Genomic DNA, 23,928 nt, shown 5'->3' with positions numbered 1-23,928 from the left:
CTCTACCCTGTTTGTGCTTTCTCTTTCTCTCAAAATAAATAAATAAACCTGAAGACATTTTTCAAAAAAAAAAAAAAAGACATCTGGGTTATTTCCAGGTTTTTTGTTTGTTTTTGTTTTTTGTTTTGTTTTGTTTTGTTTTTTGTTTTGTTTTGTTTTGAGAGAGAGAGAGCGCAAGCATACACAAGCCAGGAAGGGGCAGAGAGAAAGAGAGGGAATCCCAAGCAGGCTTGGCACTGTCCGTGCCGAGCTGGACATGGGGTCAGAGCCCATAAATGGTGAGATCATGACCCCAGCTAACATCGAGTCCAACGCTCAACCAACTGAGCTACCCAGGCATCCCTCCAGTTTTTGACTATTGCAAATACAGTTGCTATGAATACCCATGTACAGGTTTTTATGTGAACATAAGTTTTAATTTTTCAGGAATAAATGCTCAGAAGGGGAATTGCTGGGGGGCACTTGGCTGGCTTAGTTGGTACAGGGAGCATGCAACTCTTGATCTTGGGGTTGTGAGTTCAAGCCCAAGAGATTACTTAAAAATAAAATCTTAAAAAAAGAAATGGAATTGCTTGATTGTATGGTAGTTGCATGTTTAGTTTTATAAGAATAAACTGCCAAACTGTTTTCCAGAAGAGTATAACATTATACTACATGCCCACCAGCAAAGTATGAGTGATGTAGTTCCTCTGCATCCGTGTGAACATTTGGTATTGTCACTATTTTTTATTTTAGCCATTCTGATAGGTGTATAATATTATCTCATTGTGGTTTTAATTTGCATTTCCTTGATGGCTAGTGATGTTGAACATTTTTTCATGTATCTTTTCCATTTGCATATCCTCTTTAGTGAAATATCTCTTTCTTGGTTTTTGCCCATTTTCCTTTTTAAAAAAAATTTTAATGTTTATTTATTTTTGAGAGAAAGAGAGATAAAGCATGAGTGGGAGAGAGGCAGAGAGAGAGGGAGACACAGAATCCAAAGCAGGCTCTGGGCTCTGAGCTGTCAGCACAGAGCCCGATGCAGGGCTCAAACCCACAAACTTTGAAATTATGACCTGAGCCGAAGTTGATGCTTAACCAACTAGGCCATGCAGGTGCCCCTTTTTTTGCCCATTTTCTAATTGGATTGTTTGGGGGTTTTTTGTTGTTGAGTTTTGAGAGTTCTTTGTATGTTCTCGATACTAGCCCTATGTCATATATGTGGTTTATAGATATATTCTCCTAGTCGTAGTTTGTCTTTTTATCCTCTTAACAGGGTCTTTCACAAAGCAAAATTTTAAATTTTGATATAATCCTATATGTCAATTTTTCCTTTTATGGATCATGCTTTCAGTGTTAAGTCTAAGAACTCTTTGCCATCACCCAAGATCTCAAAGATAGTCTCCTATGATGTTTTCTAAAAGTTTTATGTTTACATTAAGTCTGTGATCCATTTGGGCTAATTTGGTATAAGGTGTGCAATTTAGTTTGATTTTTTTAAATGTTTATTTATTTATTTTGAGAGAGAGAGAGGAAAAAAAAAAAATCCCAAGCAGGTTCTGCCACCAGCACAGAGCCCAATGCAGGGCTCTAATTCATGAACCATGAGATCATGACCTCAGCTGAAATTAAGAGTTGGACACTTAACCGACTGAGCCATCTAGGCACCCCTAGTTTTGTTTTTTGGGGTGTGTTCTTTGCCCCTGAGTGTTCAGTGGGTTTTGGTTGTTCTATTTGTTGAGCAGGTTACCTTTCCTCCACTGAATTGTTTTTGCACTTTAAAAAAAATTTTTTTTTCTAATGTTTATTTATTTTTGAGACAGACAGAGACAGAGCATGAATGGGAGAGGGTCAGAGAGAGAGGGAGACACAGAATCTGAAACAGGCTCCAGGCTCTGAGCTGTTAGCACAGAGCCCAACGCAGGGCTCGAACTCACAAACTGTGAGATCATGACCTGAGCCGAAGTCGGCCGCTTAACCGACTGAGCCACCCAGGCGCCCCTGTTTTTGCACTTTTGTCAAAAATTGGGCACATTTATTTCCATCTATTTCTAAGTTCCCTCTTCTGTTCCACTGATCTATGTGTCTGTCCCTCTGCCCGTACTACAGTCTTGATTTCTGTAACTCTACAATATGTTTTGAAATCGTATTCCTCTAAACTGATTCCTCTAACTTTACTTTTCTTTTTCAAATTTGTTTTAGTTATTCTAGTTTCTTTGTCTTTCCATATAAATTTTAGAATAATCTTGTCCATATTTAAAAATTTCTTGCAGAGATTTTGATAGGAATTGCATTAAACTGTATATCGACTTGAGAACTTACACCTTTACTATGTTGATTCTTCCAGTCCATGAACACAGTATGTTTCTTCATTTATTTAGATCTTCTTTGATTTCCTTCATTAGGAAGGTGTACCTGTGGTGTTAGATTTATACCTAAGTATTTCTTTCTTGTTTTTCTTTTTCTTCTACCTTCTCTCCTCCTCCTCCTGCTGCTGAATGATATAGCATTTTTAATTTTGGTGTCCATGTGTTCAGTGCTAATATATAGAAATACAATTGATTTTGTGTGTTTCTTATATATCTTGTGGATACAAGATTATCCTTGCTGAACTCACATATTATACAAACTTGGGGGTTTTTTGGTGGTGGTTGTTGATTCTTTGGAATTTTCTGTGTAGCCAATCATGTCACCTGCAAATAGGGACAGTTTTATTATTTCTTTCTGGTCTGTGTGCCTTTTATTTCCTTTTCTTGCCTTATTGTACTGCTACAACTTCCAGCACTGTGTTGAAGAAAAATGGTAAGACCAGACATCCTTGTTTTGGTCCTGATTTTAGGCAGAAAGTATTCATTTCAGTCTTTCCCCATTAAGTATGTTAGCCATAGGTTTTTTTGTAGATGATTTTTATCAGGTTGAGAACATTCCACTGTATTCCTATTTCTGTTTGTTTGTTTTTTTTTTTTTTTTGAGACAGATACAGACAGACGGAGTGTGAGCAAGGGAAGTGGCAGATAGAGAGGGAGACACAGAATCAGAAGCAGGCTCCAGGCTCTGAGCTGTCAGCACACAGCCCAATGTGGGACTTGAACCCACGAACCACGAGATCATGACCTGAGCCTAAGATGGATGCTCAACCAACTAAGCCACCCAGGTGCCCCTGTTTTTTTGTTTTTTGTTTTAAATTGAACAGATGATGAGTTCTGTCTTGTGCTTTTTCTGATATTAATTAATATCATGAGGTTTTTCTTCTTTAGATTGTTAATGTGGTAAATTACATTGATTGGTATAAAAATATCAAATCAGCTTTGTACCCTTGAAATAAGCCCAACTTGATCATGGTGTACAATTCTTTACAATTATTGCTGAATTATATTTGCTAATAGTTTGTTAAGATTTTGCCAAAAAAAAAAGGAATTTTGCATTTATATTCATGAAGGATATTGGGCTGTACTTTTCTTTGTGCTGACTTTGTCTAATTTTGGCATCAGGATAATATAGTTTCATAAAATGAATTGGGCTTCCTGTCTTATATTTAGGTCTTTCATCCATTTTGAGTTTATTTTTGTGTGTGGTGTAAGAAAGTGGTCCAGGTTCATTTTTCTGCATGTCGCTGTCCAGTTTTCCCAGCACCACTTGCTGAAGAGACTGTCTATTCCACTGAATATTCTTTCCTGCTTTGTCAAAGATTAGTTGGCCATATGTTTGTGGGTCCATTTACAGGTTCTCTATTCTGTTCCATTTATCTGAGTATCTGTTCTTGTGCCAGTACTATACTGTCTTGATGATTACAGCTTTTTTTTTTTTAATTTTTTTTTAACGTTTTATTTATTTTTGAGACAGAGAGAGACAGAGAGAGACAGAGCATGAACGGGGCAGGGGCAGAGAGAGAGGGAGACACAGAATCAGAAACAGGCTCCAGGCTCGGAGCCATCAGCCCAGAGCCCGACGCGGGGCGCCCCGATGGTTACAGCTTTGTAATGCAGCTTGAAGTCCACATAAAATGAATTGGGAAGTATTCCCTAGTCTTTGATTTTCTGGAAGAGATTGGGTAGAATTGATTTGAATTCTTCTTTAAAACTTTGATAGAATTCTTCAATGAAACCATCTAGTCCTGGAAAGTTCTTTCTTGAGAGTTTTTAAATTATGAATTTAATTTTCTTAATAGCTATAGGGCTATTCAAATGACCTATTCTACATTGAATGAATGTGGTAGTTTGTGTTTTTTGAGGAGTGAGCCATCTTGTTGAAGCTGAATTTACATATATAGTGTTATTTGTAGAATTCCCTTATTATGCTCTTGATGTCTGTATGGTCTGTAGTGATATCGCTGTTTCATTCCTGATATTGGTAATTTGTGTCTTTTCTCTCTTTTTTCTTTGTCTGCCTTCCTAAAGGTTTGTCAATTTTATGAATCTTTTCAAAGAACTGGCTCTTGGTTTCATTGAACTTCTCTATTTCCTGTTTTCAACTCATTTCTGTTCTTTATTATTTCCTTCCTTCTACTTGCTTCGGATTTATTTCGCTCTTCTTCTTTTATGTTCTTGACGTAGGAGTTTAGATTATTGATTTGAGACTTCTTCCTTTCTAGTATATGCATTTAGTGCTATAAATTTCCCTCTCAGCAGTGTGTTAGCACAAATTTTAACATGTTATACTTTTATTTTCATTCAGTTCTATTTTTACTTGTTTTTTAATTTACCTTGAGACTTCCTCTTTGATATAAGGACTATTTACAAGCCTGTTCTTTAATTTCTAAATGTTTGGATACCTTCCTGTTGTCTTTCTGTTATTGATTTCTAAGTTTGATTGCATCATGATCAGAACACATTCTATAGGATTTCAGTTATTTTACATTTGTTAAGATTTGTTTTATGACTGAGAATGTAGTCAATCATGGTATGTGTTCTTTGGGCACTGGAAATGAATGTGTGTTCTACTGTTAGGTGCAGTATTCTATAGGCATCAAGTAGATATTGTGGTTGGTGATGCTGCTGAGGTCTTCTGTGTCCTTGCTGATTTTCTGTCTACTTGTTCCTTCAATTGTTAAGAGGTATATTAAAATCTCCCAGTTGCTGAGAGCCAAAGCATAAGAGACTGTTAAAAACTGAGAACAAACTGAGGGTTGATGGGGGGTGGGAGGGAGGAGAGGGTGGGTGATGGGTATTGAAGAGGGCACCTTTTGGGATGAGTACTGGGTGTTGTATGGAAACCAATTTGACAATAAATTTCATATAAAAAAAAAAATCTCCCAATTGCTGCGCCTGGGTGGCTCAGTTGGTTAAGCGTCCAACTTTAGCTCAGGTCGTGGTCTTGCAGTTCACAAGTTCAAGCCCTGCATCCGGCTCTGTGCTGACAGCTCAGAGCCTGGAGCCTGCTTCAGATTCTGTGTCTCCCTCTCTCTGCCCATCCCCTGCTCAAGCTCTGTCTCTCTGTCTCTCTCTCAAAAATAAACATTAAAAAATTTTTTTAAATAATAAAATAACATAAAATAAAATCTCCCAACTGTAATTATGGATTTGTTTATTTCTCCTTTCAGTTCTGTCAGTTTCGTTTTGCATATTTTGCAGCTCTATTGTTTTGTGCGTTTGGATTCAGAACTGCTTTGTCATCTTGATGGACTGACCCCCTCATCATCATATAGTTGGGGAAAAATATTTTTAAAAATCAGGTGGGGTGATTCCTTATTAGTGCCACCTGGAAGTGGAAACTAGGTTCCCCATATGGTTTATGAGGGGAGGGTGTGATCAATTTTCTTTTTACATTTACTATCAGAATGACAAGAATTAAAAAGTGTGTTAACTATCGGTTATCTTTTGCTGAGGTTATGGGGAAGCAGGCCCCTCATATGTTGCTTTCACTGTGATACATTGGCCCAACTTTCGTGGGCAACAAGATTATAAACACACTTGCCTTTTGACCAAACAGTTCCACTTCTTAGAAATTTATCCCAAAGATGTAAGCACACGGTAAGAGCAAAAGATTAGAAACAGTCTAAATGACCTTTAGCGGACTTGTTAAATAAATAATGGACAGTCCAAATGGTGGATTACTGAGAGGCCGCTGCTTTTTCAAAGGGAGGTATGGGGGCATCTGGGTGGCTCAGTTGGTTAAGTGCCAGACCATTGATCTCAGCTCCGGTCTTGATCTCAGGGTCTTGAGTTCAAGCCCCACACTGTGTTGTGAAGCATACTTAAAAAAAGGGCGGGGGAGGTGTTTATCTATTGATACAGAATGGTCAATCTTCAGGATAACACGTTAAGTGAAGAAAAAACAAAGCAACATGCAGAACAGTGTGTCTAGTATGTCATTATTTGTTTAAATGAGAAAAAAAACCCACAAGTATTTGCCTACATATGTTAAAAAAAAAATCAGGCTGAATATACAAACAACTAACAGCGCTGCTCGGAGGGTCCCCCACAGATGCCCATTCCACTCAAGGCCACAGTGGGCAAATAATTGCCAGACAGGCCTTCTCTCAGCCCAGGCGCCAGCCTAGGGCTCTGGGGAGGCTGTGGGGCACCCTAAATAATAGGCAGAGACAGGCCAGTCCCTGTGGCCAGCCACATTGCCTGCCCTTTGAACCTGCCCTTTGAGTGTTTGCTTTTGTAGACACTTAGATCTCCAGCTTGGAGGGCAGAGAGTGGTGGAGAGGAAAGGAGACGGCCCATTGGTTGAGGGGCCCTCTCGATTGCCCTCATTCCAGAGTCCAGCACTTAGACTCTGAATTCATTTGGAGGCTGCGGGGGGCCGGGGGAGGGGGATTGGTGGGGACGGGAGGAGACAGAATAATGCAGTTCTGGGAAGACCCCTCCCACTGCTCCACCCTATCCTGGTATCTCCCCACCTCCCTAACTCCTTTTAGGCCCTCTCAGATTTGTAAATGTCCCTTGGGTCTGCATTGACGTCACTGCTTGGCGTTGAGTACAGAGCTGGGGTATTTCTTGAAGAGCTGGGAATAGGGCTCCCCCAGCACCCCCCACCTCAATCATTCTCATGCTACAATGCTGTGTCAGGGGTGGTGAGGTGGCCTATGAGAGTCCCAGGAGCTGGCTGCACCCACCCATAAACAGGCTTCTCCCCTTGGAGGAGCCCTCAGACTCAAATTAAGGGTGTGTGCAACTATATATCATTATGTTGAAATCCTCTGGTTATGTGTCTGACTGTCCCACTATTTCCAGGAGTGTCAGGAATATATTTGTTTTTGCCCAGTGCTGTATTCCCAATGTCTTGCTCAGTGCCTGGCACACAGAAGGCACTCAATATTTATGGAATGAATTAATGCTCTCAGATGTGGTGTCTCTTGGCTTCAGCCCACAGACCTGGCTATCCTTGGGGTGGCGATCAGGAGCTCTGCAAATCCCAGTCTCTAATGTCCCTAGCTGAAACTGGAGCCTTCCCCCTTGATGTTTTCTTGCATCAAAAAATGTTTTCTTGACTCTCGTGCACTAGAATCTGGGCTTCCATGATGCTTTCATTCCAGCGTTTACTGAGAGCCTCATCCAGGGGTCCTAGTAATCCAGTGGTCTGGGATGCTGCCACTCCCTTTCATTTCTGAGTCTTTCATTCCTAGAGAGGGAGTCTTTCTGAGTCAAGCTGAGTCTTTCCCTCCTAGAGAGATAGACATTGTCTAAATAATTGCACAGAGGAATGCAAAATGGGCACAGTTTGCTCTGAGAACTTGTAACAGGGGTGCCTGGCCCAGTCTGGCCAAGGGTCAGGAAAGCTGTCCTAAAGTGAGATCTGAGGGAGGAGGAGGTCAGACAAAGTGGGGGCTGGGGGTGAGAAGGGGAAGGCAGCTCCTGCTAGCCAGCTGCAAAAATCCCCTCCCGACCTGGCTACCCCTCTGCTGGCTCTGCTAGCTGGCATTCCTGACAGCATCTGCCTGAGGTCAGCCTCTATCTGCAGTAGCCAACCTTTACTCCATACTTCCAGGAGAGGGCACCCCACTCCTAGGTTTGGCTTCTGCCTACTGCAGTCCTGCTATCTTCTATACGGTTTATTGCTCCCTCTTGTAGAAGAAACTAAGGCTCAGAATTGTGATGGGTATGGTTCATTGCCTGTTGACTTGTTCTGAGGGCTTTTAGTCCATGGAAGCATCCACTCTGTTGATAGTGACATTCACCATAATGATACTAGTTGACATTTTTTAAATGCTTCCTATGCTCCACTCTATGTTAGATGCTGCAATGATACCTATTTTACAGATGAAAACCACTGAGGCTTATAGTGGTCAATTGGCCCAAAGTTAGGAAGCACTGATGACATCTGACTCTTGGGCCCCTGCTGGTAAACGCTGTGCTCTTCTGTTTTCCCATCTTGTTCTTCCTTCTACCCAGCCACACACTGGAGATGTGGAGATGCTGGATGCTAGGAAGACACAAAGAGGAACAGTTCAAAGACCCTTTCCCCTGGGGCTCCAACTTAGTGAACATGTGAGTGTCTACACATGAATGCAGTCATATAAACTCTCACACACATACTCATTCACACATACACACTTTCCCCACCATCACACACAGACACACACATATTCACACAATGTCACATGCTCACATATATTCAGATACACATGCAATTAGATGTTAGATAAGGATTGATCTGTGCTTTAACTGCCAGAGCCCTGGGACCCAAGGTTTAGCCAGTGATCTGTCAGCTGTTTGTTAACACCCTGTGCTTCCTCTTCCCTTTTCTTCATTCGGGAAACTTTGTTGGCTACCCACTTCAGGGCAGGCTACTGGAGAACACAGATGACTCAGGCCTGGCTCCTGCCCTCAAGGAACTTCCTAGCCCTGGGGGAGAAAGACTCACCAAGAACTGCCGCATAGACCATCAATGCCAGGGCGCATCTGAGCAGAATGGAGGGAAGGGATGATGCACAGCCTGGAGGCTGTGGATGTTTCTCAGAGGAAAAGGCACCCACCTGGGTCTAGAAATAGCCAGGCAGGGAAAGCGGAGAGACCTGCCCTGATGTGGGGACATTTGCAAAGTCATGGCAGAGTAAAAGAGTGGGGGGCAAATAGCAGCTAATATCATGACCTCTTTCAAACCCTCTATGTAGATTATCCTGTTTAACCCCCTCAATGATCCTATGGGATAAAAATCATTATTAACTGCATTCTATAGATAAGGAAACTGAGGGTCAGGAAAACCCAGCTTACAAGCTGCAGAATCAGGATCTGAACCCAGCTACACCTCGTTCTGAGGTGGAGGCTCATGGTCCCATGGCTCTACTGCTTTGGCTGCAGTCATTTCTGCTTCTTACACATATACACCTTTCCTCTCTCTCCTTCTGGCATTAAGGGGGATGATGACAGGTTCAACAACATAGTGTCACCCTCCCAACTCATCTAAGGACACTGGTGCCTCCTTTATCTACTGTGCCATTCTGCCCAAGAACTTCCCAGTAGTGTGCCCTTAGAGACCACGCTGTTTCGTTTTGTTTTTGGCAGACAGCTTTGTAAAGTGTGTTGTATTGCCCCTAAATTCTTCACAGAGGACTGAACGTTCAGAAGGCCTTGACTCCTCCAGGGCAGCCACCAAATCGTGGGTTTCTCCACATCCCAGCCTCCAGCTTCAGGCCTGGTCCAGCTACCTGGTTAAGGTTTTTGGACTGGAATGGTAGCCCTTGGGGTATTTGCCGAGTAGATGATGTTTCTGATATTTTGAATTAGTTGCCCCCAAAAAAGTATTAAGTATGAATTAGTTGCCAATTAAAAAAATTTTTTTATTTTTATTTTTGAGAGGGGGTGGGTAGGGGCAGAGAGAGAGGGAGACGATTTGGGCCTTGAACCCACAAACTGCGAGATCATGACCTGAGCCTAAGGCGGACGCTCAACCGAATGAGACACCCAGGCACTCCAGTTGCCAATATTTTTTTAATTGGAGGAGTTGAAATGAATATCCACATTTCTAGGTTCTCTTGAAAAAATGATCAGATCTGGCAACTGAGTGTATGTTGTTGTACAGCAATGGGTGGGCAAGCCAGGTGGTGCCCTCTTTAGATGGGGTATAAGTTCTCCAGGCCAACATACATTCCATTCCTGCCCTCTTCAGTTGTTCTGCTAATCTGATCTCTGACTTACTTTTCTCAATGGTCCAGAATCATCCCAATGAGCATTGGTTGACATTCTTATTTGCATAGTAACCACTGACTTGTTTGCCACTATGCTAGATGTCCCCACATTTCAGGACTTCCTGAATTCTTGTCTTGGTTATGATTTACCTATCTTCTAGTTGCCAACCAGGATCCTAAAATGTAAGCATTAATAGTAACTCCTTAGGAGCACCTGGCTGGCTTAGTCTGTAGAGCATACAACCCTCTCTCTTTTTTTAATGTTTATTTATTTATTTTTGAGAGAGACAGAGCATGCACAAGCAGGGGAGGGAGAGAGAGGGAAAGAGAATACCAAGCTCAAATACCTACACAGGGTTCCAACTCACAACCATGAGATCATGACCTGAGCCAAAATCAAGAGTCAGATGCTCAACCAATTGAGCCACCCAGGTGGCCCTAGAGCATGCAACTCTTGATCTAAAGGTTGTGAGTTTGACTCCCACATTGGATATAGAGATTACTTAATAAAATATTTATTTAAAAAATTTATAACCCCTGGGACACCTGGATAGCTCAGTTGGTTGGGCATCTGATTCTTGGTTTCAGCTCAGGTCATGATCTTGTGGTTTGTGGGTGTGAGCCCTGTGTTAGGCTCTGTGCTGTGTGGAGCCTACTTGGGATTCTCTCCCTCCCTCTCCCTCTGCCCCTCCCCTGCTCACATGCACACGTGTGTGCTCTCTCTCTCTCAAAATAAATAAATAAACTTTAAATATATATATAAACTCAAGCTTACAGGATGGATCCTTGTAGTTTTTTTCTTTCTTTTTTTTTCCTTTTTTATGTTTTATTTATTTCTGAGAGAGTACAAGAAGGGGAGGGGCAGAGAGAGAGGGATGGTGATCTGAAGCAGGCTCTGCACTAACAGCAGTGGAACCTGATGTGGGGGGCTTGAACTCACAAACTGTGAGATAATGACTTGAGCTGAAGTCAGACGCTCAACTGACTGAGCCACCCAGTTGCCCCCTTGTAGCTTCCTTTTGAGGTGGGCAGGCCTGGAATTGTTACACATTTGACAGAAAGGGAAACGGGGATGAGCGGTTACCTGAAGCATCACAGAGTCAGCCGTGAACAAGTGCCTGGGGCTTGAATAGTTCACAAAGACAGGGAGTTTGATGTGCTAGTGGTCATGTGGTATGAGGATCAGATGATGAGGACTGTGCTCTGAGATCCTGGATCTTGGGGGTAGAAGAGGAGGATCCAGGGGGAGGACAAAGAGCTTGGCATCACTTCCCTATGGTGGTGTGAGGGTAAATGTGGATAATTCTCTGCCCTGGCATCCCGTTATCTATCGCTGTGTAACCAATCATCCTGCTTAGTAGCATAAAACAATGATCATTTACTATTATCTTTTGGTTTTAGGGGTTGGTTGAACTAAGCTGGGCAGTTCTTGCTCTTGATCTCTTGTGTAGTTGCAGTTAAGACAGTGGCTGGACTGGTGCCATTTTGAAAGCTTCCTCACACACATGGCTGTCAGTTGATGCTGCCTGTCAGGATGAAACCTGCACATGACCTCTCCGTGTGTCCTGGGCTTCCTCCTAGCATGGTAGCTGGATTCCAAGGGCAAATGTCCCCAGAGAGAGACAGGTGAAAGTTGTGTCACCTTTTATTTTTTTAACTATTCTTTTTTTTTTTTAAGTTTATTTTGAGAGAAGAGAGCATGTGAGCGAGCAGAGGAGGGACAGAGAGAGAGGGTGAGAGAGAATCCAAAGCAGGCTCTATGCTTCCCGTGTGGAGCCCAACACAGGGCTCAGTCTCAGGAACCGCGAGACCATGACCTGAGCTGAAATCAAGAGTTGGATGCTTAACTGATTGAGCCACCCAGGTGCCCCAACTATTCTTTAGAAACTTTTTTTTTCTAGATTTATGTAGATAAAATTGACATAGAACATTGTTTAAGTTTAAAGTATAATGTGGGGGTGCCTGGCTGGCTCATTTGGAGGAGCATGTGACTCTAAATCTTAGAGTTGTGAGTTTGAGCCCTATGTTGGGTGTAGAGATTACTTACTAAAATTAAATAATAAATAAACTTTAAAAATATTCAAAGTATACAATGTGATGATTTGATATACATATATATTATGAAATGATGACCACAATAATAAGGTTAGTTAACTATGTGGTTACTGTTCACCTCATGTAATTATCAGTTTTTTTGCTATAGTGGTAATGGTGGTGATGAGAACCTTTAAGACCTACTCTCTTAAGAGCTTTCAAGTATACAATACAGTATTGATAACTATAGTCACCATCTTGTACATTAGATCCCAGAACTTAGTTCATCTTCTAACTGGAAGTTTGTACCCTTTGACCAACATTTCCCCATTTCCCCAACCCCAGCCCCTGGCAACCACCATTCTACTCATTTTCTATGAGTTTGGCTTTTTGAGATTCCACATACAAGTAAGACATGCAGTATTTGCCTTTCTCTATCTGACCTATTTCACTTATAATGCCCTCAAGTCTATCCATGTTGTCCCAAGCGGCAGGATTTCCTTCTTTTTATGGCTGAATAATATTCCATTATGTGGGGGAAAGTGGCATATTGTTTCTTTATCCATTCATCCATCTATGGACACTCAGGTGTTTCCATGTCTTGTTTGTATCACCTTTTATGATCTAGCCTTGGAATTTATATTGGCATCACTTCCACCATACTGTTATTTGAAGCAATCACAAAGATCCACCCAAGTTCTAGAGAAAGGGCCATAGACTCTACCATTTGATTGGAGAGTGGCAAGGTTCTTTTTTTTTTTAATGTTTATTTTATTTTTGAGAGAAAGAGAGAGACAGCTTGAGTGGGGAAGGGACAGGGAGAGAGGGAGACAGAGAATCTGAAGCAGGCTACGGGCTCTGAGCTGTCAGCACAGAGCCCAATGCAGGGCTCAAACCCACAAACCGTGAGATCATGACCTGAGCTGAAGTCAGACGCTCAACCGACTGAGGAGTGGCAAAGCTCTGGAAGAGCAGGAGGGATAGGAGATATTGATGTGATCATTTTTGAAAAATATTCTCCTCCACACCAAATAGCTCTGGAGTCAGATGCCTGTGTTAGAATCCCAGTACACTTATGGCTCTAAGTCTCAGTTTCCTCATCTGTCAAATGGGACTAATAGTAGCACCTATTTCATGTGATTGCTATGAGGATTGAATGAGACAAGATCCCAAAGTGCAGAGTAACTGGCACATGGCCAGTGCTCAGTAGCTCTCGCTATTGTTGGGACAGATCATCATGCTAAGCTCTGATGAGTGTGAGTCACCCTGTCAGGCCACCGCCTGTTTGTGTGTGTGAGGAAGCCTGGAAGTATGTTCAAAGATGTGTGCACAAGTGGGTCTATGTGCACATGCCCAGAGGAGCTGAGTGTGTGTGTGTGTGTGTGTGTGTGTGTGTGTGTGTGTGTGTGTGTCAGTGTGAGTACTTATTGAGATGGGAACTTGGGCGGAGTCCTGTCTGTGCACCTGAGGACCCATGTAGGGCTGTGGCTGTGTGTGTGAGTATGGGGGATGGGAGAGAGAATGACTGGGGCTGAGTGTGTGTCCACAGCTGTGCACAACTAGTATCAGATGTGTTAGTTGGAACCATGAAAGTCCACAAGAATGTGGGATTTGGCCAAGCCTATGTGTTAGATTGTGTGTATACATGTGCATGAGTGTGTGTGTTTGCTGAAAGGTGTCTGTCCATGCATGATGCCTGGAAAAAATGAGAAAATGTAGAAACAAAGAACGCTTTCAGACCTTCCCAGGAATGTTTGAATCAAATGAACCCTTGGGGACTGTGACCAGCTGGAAAGACAAGGCACACCAGGTGGAGAGGCGTAGAGAAAGGCTTTTCTGAGGTTCATAATCACACTTGGCTGAGAGCCAGGGGCCCTATTAGGGCCAACAGCTTCCCACACACAGTTGCCTCCTCAGCTTGGAGGACAGCTCCACATCTGGGCCGTCCTCATCATCCCTATTGCTATTAGTAGATAATTTGTTGATTCATTCAAAAAATTTGTTTTAGTCAACTAGTTTATTCTTTGTTAAGTTTTTGTTTTATTTTATTTTATTTTTGAGGGGGGAGGGGCGGGGTGAGAGAGAGAGAGAGAGAGAGAGAGAGAGAATGAATCTTAAGCAGGCTCCACACTTAGTATAGAACCTGATCTCACAACCGTGAGATCATGACCTGAGCTGAAATCAAGAGTCGATACTTAACCGACTGAGCCATCCAGGCGCCCCTTAAGTTTTTATTTTAATTCCAGTTAGTTAACATACAAAATATGAAACACTTCACAGGGCACCTGGGTGGCTTGGTCTGTTAAGTGTCTGACTTGGGCTCAGGTCATGATCTTGTGGTCCGTGAGCCCGAGCCCCGGGTCAGACTCTGTGCTTACAGCTTAGAGCCTGGAGGCTGCTTCAGATTATGTGTCTCCCTCTTTCTCTCTGCCCCTCCTCGCTCACACTCTGTCTCTCTCTCTCAAAAATAAGTAAACATTAAAAATTTTTTTTTCAGAATATGGAACATTTTACAAATTTGTGTGTCATCCTTGTGCAGGGGCCATGCTAGTCCTCTGCGCATCATTACAACTTTAGTATAAGTGCTGCAGGTGCGAGTCATTCATTCAAATATTTATTGAACACCTACTATGGGCCAGGAACTATGCTAGAGGCTGGGGATCAAGCAATGAACAAAGCCCTGTCCTAGAGGAGCTCATGTCCTAGTTGGAGGGGGTATTATATCCATAAACACATATTTCATGGACAAAAGTCACATCAAGTGGTGGTAAGTGTCATGAAGAAAAATCAGAGGGATGGGGTGACTTGGGAGGTGGGAGATACTCTAGAAAGGAGGTCAGGGAGGCCTCTCGAGCAGAAAACTCAGTGTCTAGGGGACATTTTATTTACTTATTTATTTATTTATCCCTAGATTTTAAAAAATGTTTATTTATTTTTAATTTTATTTTTATTTTTTTTAGAATTGCTAGAAGATAGTAAATATATTTTTTAAGTTTTTATTTTAATTACCCATTGTTCATCACAAGTGCACTCCTTTATCCTTATTACCTATTTAACCCTTTCCCCTACCCATTTCCCCTCTATCAGAGTTACCTATATAAAAAGTTCTCTTAGTTAAGAATCTGTTTCTTGGTTTGTCTCTTTTTTTCCCCTTTGCTTGTTGTTTTTTTTTTATTTCACATATGAGTGAAATCATATGGTATTTGTCTTTCTCTTATTTTGCTTAGCCTTATACCCTCTGGATCCATCCATGTTGTTGCAAATGACAAGATTTCATTCTTTTTATGACTAATATTCCATTGTTCCATTTAAAAATTTACATCCAAATTAGTTAGTATATAGTGCAACAATGATTTCAGGAGTAGATTCCCCAGTGCCCCTTACCCATTTAGCCCATCCCCCCTCCCACACCCTCTCCAGCAACCCTCAGTTTGTTCTCCATATTTATGAGTCTCTTCTGTTTTGCCCCCCTCCCTGTTTTTATATTATTTTTGTTTCCCTTCCCTTATGTTCATCTGTTTTGTCTCTTAAAGTCCTCATATGAGTGAAGTCATCTGATTTTTGTCTTTCTCTGACTGACTCATTTCACTTAGCATAATACCCTCCAGTTCCATCCACATAGTTGCAAATGGCAAGATTTCATGCTTTTTAATTGCCGAGTAATACTCCATTGTATAGATATACCACATCTTCTTTATCCATTCATCTATCGATGGACATTTGGGCTCTTTCGATATTTTGGCTATTGTTGATAGTGCTGATATAAACATGGGGGTGCCTGTGTCCCTTCAAAACAGCACACCTGTATCCCGTGGATAAATGCCTAGTAGTGCAATTGCTGGGTCATAGGGTAGTTCTATTTTTAGTTTTTTGAGGAACCTCTGTACTGTTTTCCAGAGTGGCTGTACCAGTTTGCATTCCCAATGTTTATTTATTTTTGAGAGAGAGGGAGACAGAGAGAGACAGAGCATGATTGTGGGAGGAGCAGAGAGAGAGGGAGACACAGAATCCAAAACAGGCTCCAGGCTCAGAGCTGTCAACACAGAGCCCGACACGGGGCCTGAACTCGTGAACCACGAGATCATGACCTAAGCTGAAGTTGGACGCTTAACCTACTGAGCCTCCCAGGCACCCCTAGAGGAAGACATTTTAGGCAAAGGCAACAGCAAGCACCAGGACCTTGGGTGAAACTGTGCCTGGCATATCCCAGGATCAATGAGGAGACCATTGAGGCTTCAGTGAAATGAACTGGGGGCAGAGGGGAGGAAACTGGGTCATAAAGCGGCCAGGAGACTGGGAACCATGCGCTTCAGCAGGGGTGGCTGACTCTCCTTCCTCTCCTTTGCCTTCCCCACCACCCCTCATGTGTTCCTTTCCTGCCGCTGCTCTGCCAATTTATCATGGACTGGTGGCCTAAAACAACTGAAATTTATTCTCTCAGAATTATGGAGACCAGAGTCCCAAATCAAGGTGTCAGCAGGGCCACATTTCCCCCAAAGCCTCTAGGGGAGAATCCTTTCTTGCCTCTTCCAGCTTCTGCTGGCTCTGGGAGTTCACTGGTTTATGGCCACATCCCTCCAATCTCTGTCTCCATCTTTGTGTGGCCTCCTCTTCTCCCTCTGTCTCTTCCCTCTTCTCTTCTCTTCTCTTCTCTTCTCTTCTCTTCTCTTCTCTTCTGAGAGAGCTTGTCATTGGATTTAGGATTTAAGCTCACCTTGAGATCCTTAACTGAATTGCACCCGCAAAGGCCCTTTTCCCAAATAAGGTCACAATCACAGGTTCTGGAGTTGGGATGTGAGTATATCTTTTGAGGAGCCACTGCCCAACCGACTGTACTTCATTTGTCCAGGACCTAAGGCAGAGCCTAGTAGGGCCTCTGTGGGTCTCAGCTTCTACCTTTGTAAAAGTGGACAATAGCATGGTCCTAACAGAGTTCAAGAGGGAAAGATGATGTCATGGATAAAAAAGTGTCCTATAGTGCCCCACATATGTAGGTGCTCAATTTTGAATTATTATTTGGGGGATGTCCCCCATGAAATTAGTCACTTTATCAAGTTTCTTGAGCTTCTATTGAGTGCAGAGCCTCTCCTAGGCGCCATAGGAGTCAAAAAGGAAGGGGCAGACCCACCATCAGATCCCCCTCCTGAGGCTGCTCTGGTTGGCAAAGAGTACCTGCCACCCTCACCCTTTGTGATAGTTAATTTTATATGTCAACTTGATTGAGCCGCAGGGTGTCCAAATTAAACATTATTTCTGGGTGCCTCTGTGTTTTTCTGGATGGGATTAGGATTTGAATCAGCAGACTCAATAAGGTAGATGGTCCTCCCCAATGTGGGTGGGCACCATCTAATCCACTGAGGGCCTAAATAGAACAAAAGACAGAGGAAGGGAGGATTTGTTCCCTTCCTGACTTCTTGTTGAGCTGGGACATTGATCTTCTGCCCTTGAACTGAATTACACCTTCAGCTTTCCTGGGTCTCCAGGTTGAAGATCATGAGATCTTCTTAGTCTCCATAATCATGTGAGCCAATTCCTCAAAATAAATTTCTCTCTTTTTTTTTTAACATGGATGAATCTCAGATACTAAGTTTAATGAAAGAAGCCAAGTAAAAAAGAGCATGTGCTGTATAAGTCCACTTGTATGAAGTTCAAGAACAGGCAAAACTAATTTATGTTTATAGAAATTAGAATAGTTGTTACTTGGGGCACCTGGGTGGCTCAGTCGGTTAAGCGTCCGACTCTGGATTTCAGCTCAGGTCATGATCTCGTGGTTCGTGAGTTCGGGCTCTGCATCAGGTTCCACACTGGCAGTGTGGAGACTGCTTAGGATTGTCTCTCTCTCTCTTCCTCTCTTGGCCCCTCCCCAGCACACTCTTTCTCTCTCTCTCTCAAAGTAAATAAATAAACTTAAAAATTAAAAAAAAAAAAAAGAATAGTTGTTAGTTTGGCAGAGGGATTGAGGACTCTCAACTGGGAAGGGACATGAAGGAGCCATTTAGTGGTCTGGAAATAGTCTGGGTAGAGGTTACATGGGTTGAACAAAAGTAAAAATGCATGAAGCTGGCCACTTAGGTGTGTTTCATTTACTTAACTGTATATCACAATCGCAACTTAACAAGACTGCCAGTACCAGATGTTGACAAGGATGAGGAGTACCAGGACTTCTCATGCTTTGCTAGTAGGGGAGGAGTAAATAGCTATAACCTCTCTGGGGAGCTGTTCGGCAATAACTTGCAAAGGTGAAGTTGTGCGTGCCCTTTGACCCACCAATTCTATTCCCAAGTCTATACCTGAGAAAATATCACACATGTGCACAAGAAGACATGTACAATACTGTTTATAGCATCCTTGTTTGTGAATGTGAACTATTAGAGGCAGCCTGAAGTGGGATGCCTGGGTGGTCAGTTGGTTAAGCATCTGACTCTTGGTTTCGGCTCAGGTCACATCTCATGGTTCCTGAGATAGACCCCCGTGTTGGGCTCGGCACTGATAGCACAGAGCCTGCTTGGGATTCCCTCTCTTCACTCTCTCTGCCCCTTCCCTGATTTCTTTCTCTCTCTCTCTCAGAATAAATAAATAAACATTTAAAAAACAAAAAAAAGAAGCAGACTGAAGGTTCGTCAACAGAATAATAACATGTGGTGCACTCATGTAATGTAATTATGCATACCAGGTGGGTTAGAGAGAAGACGAGGCAGCGAATCATAGGTAGTAGATTTATAAGGGCCTCAAAGATCAAGTCCAGGGGTGCCTGGGTGACTCAGCTAGTTAAGTGTCCTACTCTTGATTTCAGCTTAGGTCCTGACCTCACAGTTGTGAAATTGAATCCTGTGTCAGGCTCTGTGCCAAGTGTAGAGCCTGCTTAGGATTCTCTCTCTCCCTCTTTCTCTGTCCCTCCCCTGTACTCACTTTCACTCTCTCTCTCTCTTTCAGAATAAATAAATTTTTTTAATAAAGAAATAAGTAAAATGATAGGATTAAAAAAATCAAGTCCATGCTCTATTTTAGACATAATGAGACTGATGCACAGAGAGGCTGACTGATTTGTCCAAGGTCACACAGCAAATTAATGAACAAGTCAGGTTAGGCCTAGGTTTTCTTATTCCCAATCCAGTACTCATCCCTAGAGGTAGAAAGGATATTAATTATAATCCCTGTTCAGGGAACTAACTTGGGGGACCAAAACAGCCCCAACATGGGGAGGTAAGCACAATCATGTTTTGGGTGTAGGGACACACTGCCCGAAGAGATGGCCTATGACCAGCTCAAGGTCCAGCTGCCCCATCACAAATCTTATGAAACCTTCACCACTTCTCTGACATCACGCCAGGGTTTCTCAGGGGCCGTCAGCAGGTGCTATGACCAAAGGGAGTTGGGGCACAGTGAAGATATTGGTGCCAGACTCTTCCATGAAAACTCTCATCCCATCAGGATCTACCTTTGATTCCCACCCTGGGCCCACCCCTGCTCTGCCTGTAACCCTCCTGCACTCAGCCACCCCATCACTCCTTGCTGCTTCAGGCTTCCCCATCCTTGGTCCCTGCCACTAAGGTCCCATCTTAGATGTTTCCTCTGTGGCCTCTGAACCTCTTCTTCTATAGAAAGCATACTTCTTGACCTTCCCAGAATGTTTCCTTTCAGGGACTCTGTACAAGGGTAAATAAGGGGCCCTGATTTGAGGTTGACTTTACTTGATGGAATGATTCTTTGTAAAATTTGTCCAGAGAGATATCCTAATCTTCACAGAGGTCATTATGGTGGCCTTGTCTCCCCTCCTGAGCCTCCTGAGACTTCCCCTAGAGCCCACTCAAGCAGAGGCCTCTAATTTCCTATCAACGCCATGCATCTTAGAACCTTCTCCACTCCCTAGTGCTCCTTGAACACTGTTGCTTCAATTTAACTGTCTGAGCCTCTCTTTCCTCAGTTGCAGAGTGGAGATGATGAAGTATTGCCAAAGAATGCTCTTGGTTGCAAGTAATAGAAAACCCAGCCAAGAGTAGATTAGGGGACTTTGTCTCACAGGAAGTCTTGACACAGGGAACTGCTCGTGTTCTTTCACTGGCTTAATGATGTCATATCCAGTGTCTCTGTGAGTCTGTTGGCCTTTTCCTCATGTTGTGGCCTCATGGAATATGTTGTTCCATAGATGACATCATTCCATGTTCCAGGTAGAAGTAGAAAGAAAAGTAAAGGAAGAATGAGCAACCTGAGTCTCTTCTTGGAAAGTCAACGTATTCCCAGAAGTTTTATCCAGTGGTCATTCTCTTCTGTCTCATTGGCCAGAACTATGTCACAGTGCCCCCCCCCCCTAGCTAGAAGCTAGCTAGAGAGGGGAATATCGATGAAGTCAGTCACTAACAAACAGTATTCACACACACATCAACCTCTCAAGGATTACATAAGCATAGTGCCACCAGAACAGCTAAAATGTAAAAGGCTGACAATATCAAGTGTTGATTAGAATGTGAAGCAACTAGAACTCTCATACATTGTTGGTAGGAGAATAAATCGGTACAACCCCTTTGGAAAACTATTTGGCAATGCATACTAAAGCTAAATGTCCAAAGTCAAGCTGCAAAGGTAGGCTTCAAGCCCAGGTATGGTGACTCCAAATCCTGTGCTTCTTAGAGGAAACAGGATCTCCAACCAATGGGAATGTAAATTAGAAAAGCCTTCTTAGGGAGATTTGGCAGGATCATTATTAAAAATGTAATGGCCTTTGACTCAGCACATTCATCATCACAACCTACCCTAGGACACATATCTGTGTGGCTAGAAAGAGGCATGTGCAATTCACTTCAGCATTGTTTGTAATGAGAAAATAGGAAACAATCCAAATATCCCCCAGTAGGGTACTGAGGTGAGCCATTGCATTTAGTAAGGCTCTTAGGAGTGCAGTAGGTAAACGTGTGGACTCTCAGTTCAAATCTGGGTTCATTTACTTGGATAATATACTTACCCTCTCTAGGCCTCACTTTTTCTTATTTATTTAATACTTAAAAAAAAATTTTTTTTGGCACAGAAACAGACACATAGACCAATGGAATAGAATAGAAACCCCAGAACTAGACCCACAAACGTATGGCCAACTCATCTTTGACAAAGCAGGAAAGAACATCCAATGGAAAAAAGACAGCCTCTTTAACAAATGGTGCTGGGAGAACTGGACAGCAACATGCAGAAGGTTGAAACTAGACCACTTTCTCACACCATTCACAAAAATAAACTCAAAATGGATAAAGGACCTAAATGTGAGACAGGAAACCATCAAAACCTTAGAGGAGAAAGCAGGAAAAGACCTCTCTGACCTCAGCCGTAGCAATCTCTTACTCGACACATCCCCAAAGGCAAGGGAATTAAAAGCAAAAGTGAATTACTGGGACCTTATGAAGATAAAAAGCTTCTGCACAGCAAAGGAAACAACCAACAAAACTAAAAGGCAACCAACGGAATGGGAAAAGATATTCGCAAATGACATATCGGACAAAGGGCTAGTATCCAAAATCTATAAAGAGCTCACCAAACTCCACACCCGAAAAACAAATAACCCAGTGAAGAAATGGGCAGAAAACATGAATAGACACTTCTCTAAAGAAGACATCCGGATGGCCAACAGGCACATGAAAAGATGTTCAGCGTCGCTCCTTATCAGGGAAATACAAATCAAAACCACACTCAGGTATCACCTCACGCCAGTCAGAGTGGCCAAAATGAACAAATCAGCAGACTATAGATGCTGGAGAGGATGTGGAGAAACGGGAACCCTCTTGCACTGTTGGTGGGAATGCAAATTGGTGCAGCCGCTCTGGAAAGCAGTGTGGAGGTTCCTCAGAAAATTAAAAATAGACCTACCCTACGACCCAGCAATAGCACTGCTAGGAATTTATCCAAGGGATACAGGAGTACTGATGCATAGGGCCACTTGTACCCCAATGTTCATAGCAGCACTCTCAACAATAGCCAAATTATGGAAAGAGCCTAAATGTCCATCAACTGATGAATGGATAAAGAAATTGTGGTTTATATACACAATGGAATATTACGTGGCAATGAGAAAAAATGAAATATGGCCTTTTGTAGCAACGTGGATGGAACTGGAGAGTGTGATGCTAAGTGAAATAAGCCATACAGAGAAAGACAGATACCATATGGTTTCACTCTTATGTGGACCCTGAGAAACTTAACAGGAACCCATGGGGGAGGGGAAGGAAAAAAAAAAACAGGTTAGAGTGGGAGAGAGCCAAAGCATAAGAGACTCTTAAAAACTGAGAACAAACTGAGGGTTGATGGGGGGTGGGAGGGAGGAGAGGGTGGGTGATGGGTACTGAGGAGGGCACCTTTTGGGATGAGCACTAGGTGTTGTATGGAAACCAATTTGTCAATAAATTTCATATAAAAAATAAAAAAATAATAAAAAAAAACCCTGAAAAAAAATTAAGTTTAAAACTTTCCCCATATATAATATAAAAAGGGGTATGTTTTATTAATATGCAGAAATGAATATGCCAAAAATGTTTCTAAAACTAATAGTAAAAGAACAAAACAATGAATAACAATCCTCTGGGCTTTATAGAGAATTGATACATCAAGTTGCTTTCTATTTACCTCTAATAATCAACCCACAGTGAGGTTTTGGTTGGTAGTAAGATATCATGGGATATCACCTCTTTTGTACTTCCAAACCCAAGATAAGACTATACCTAACAGGTATTCTGTGAAGAAATTCAGTCTTTTTTACCGCTATGTTCAACCTGCTTCTTATTTGTAATAAGTAAACTAGTTTATCTAATGGGGTGTATCTTAACCACCTGTAAGCAAAGAGCATAACATTTGGGGCCTACATTCATAAACAGCTTAAATGGGGCATCTGAAATGTATGAGAAAAGAAAGTTCTGGTCAAAAGGATACATGTACCAGGTTTCCACTGTATTCTTTATAATGGAAGTTTGTGCTCTAAGTTTGTAAATCAGATTCACTGCTAAAAGTGTCGACAAATTTAAAAAGCAATAAACATTTTGACATTCACACTCTTAAAAATCAACTGAGAATTTTAAGAGGATTATAAAGATTTTATTTATTTTGATATGTGCTCCTCAGCTGAGCTTAACATGAGTTGCCGTTTCTTTCCTCTGGGATAAGAGTGATCAAGCCAATGAATTTGCATCTGCAGAGAAAAAATTGCTTTGCTGACTTTGTCTCTTACATATCTTCAACCTTAGACTTGATTATGCTGTGGGTAGTTTCAGATTGAACCAGTTCTCCTTGGCTGAAATGACTTCAACTCAATAAAATCATGATTTCAAGAAAAAAAAATTTAAATAAATAGATTAATTAATTAATTAATTTTAAAAATGGAAAGAATGCTAGTGACCAGAGGCTGTCAGGTTGAAATAAGATATGCACAGGAAGCACAGAGGGAGGATGGGGCCTGGTCCCTTGGAGGCACTTGAGCGTATTTTCACAGCACACACACTGTGGAATACAGGGCAGTGGTTAAAGAGAACTAGGATATCTCTGTGTACTTGTATAGGAAAGAAATTTCTCCTTTTTTTTTTTAATGTTTATTTATTTTTGAGAGAAAGTCAGAGTGTGACTGGGAGAGGGGCAGAGAGAGAGAGAGAGAGAGAGAGAGAGAGAGAGAGACAGGACTTGAAGCAGGCTCCAGGCTCTGAGCTGTCAGCACAGAGCTCAACATGGGGCTCAAGCTCACAAACCATGAGATCATGACCTGAGCTGAAGTCGGACGCTTAACTGACTGAACCACCCAGGTGCCCCAAGGAAAGAAATTTCTAAGTCCTAGGATGAAGTAGGAAAAACTAGTTGCAGAAAAACATGAC

The 23,928-nt window shown here is 42.2% G+C and overlaps 1 long non-coding RNA gene and 1 other non-coding gene across 3 annotated transcripts in view; one reads left to right on the top strand and one right to left on the bottom strand.

The window, feature by feature from the left end:
- The window catches only part of LOC109498561, a 54,477-nt gene that overhangs the window by 10,466 nt on the left and 20,083 nt on the right, over window positions 1-23,928 (top strand). The gene's annotated exons all lie outside the window — the stretch shown is intronic.
- LOC111559930 lies at window positions 14,586-14,688 on the bottom strand. Its single transcript, XR_002741398.1, has one exon. It is a non-coding gene; the product is annotated as a U6 spliceosomal RNA (small nuclear RNA).

The sequence above is a fragment of the Felis catus genome, chromosome A3, assembly GCF_018350175.1.
Source record: "Felis catus isolate Fca126 chromosome A3, F.catus_Fca126_mat1.0, whole genome shotgun sequence".
In the NCBI taxonomy this organism is placed as follows: Eukaryota; Metazoa; Chordata; class Mammalia; order Carnivora; family Felidae; genus Felis; species Felis catus.
This window is presented reverse-complemented; position numbering and strand designations above follow the sequence as displayed.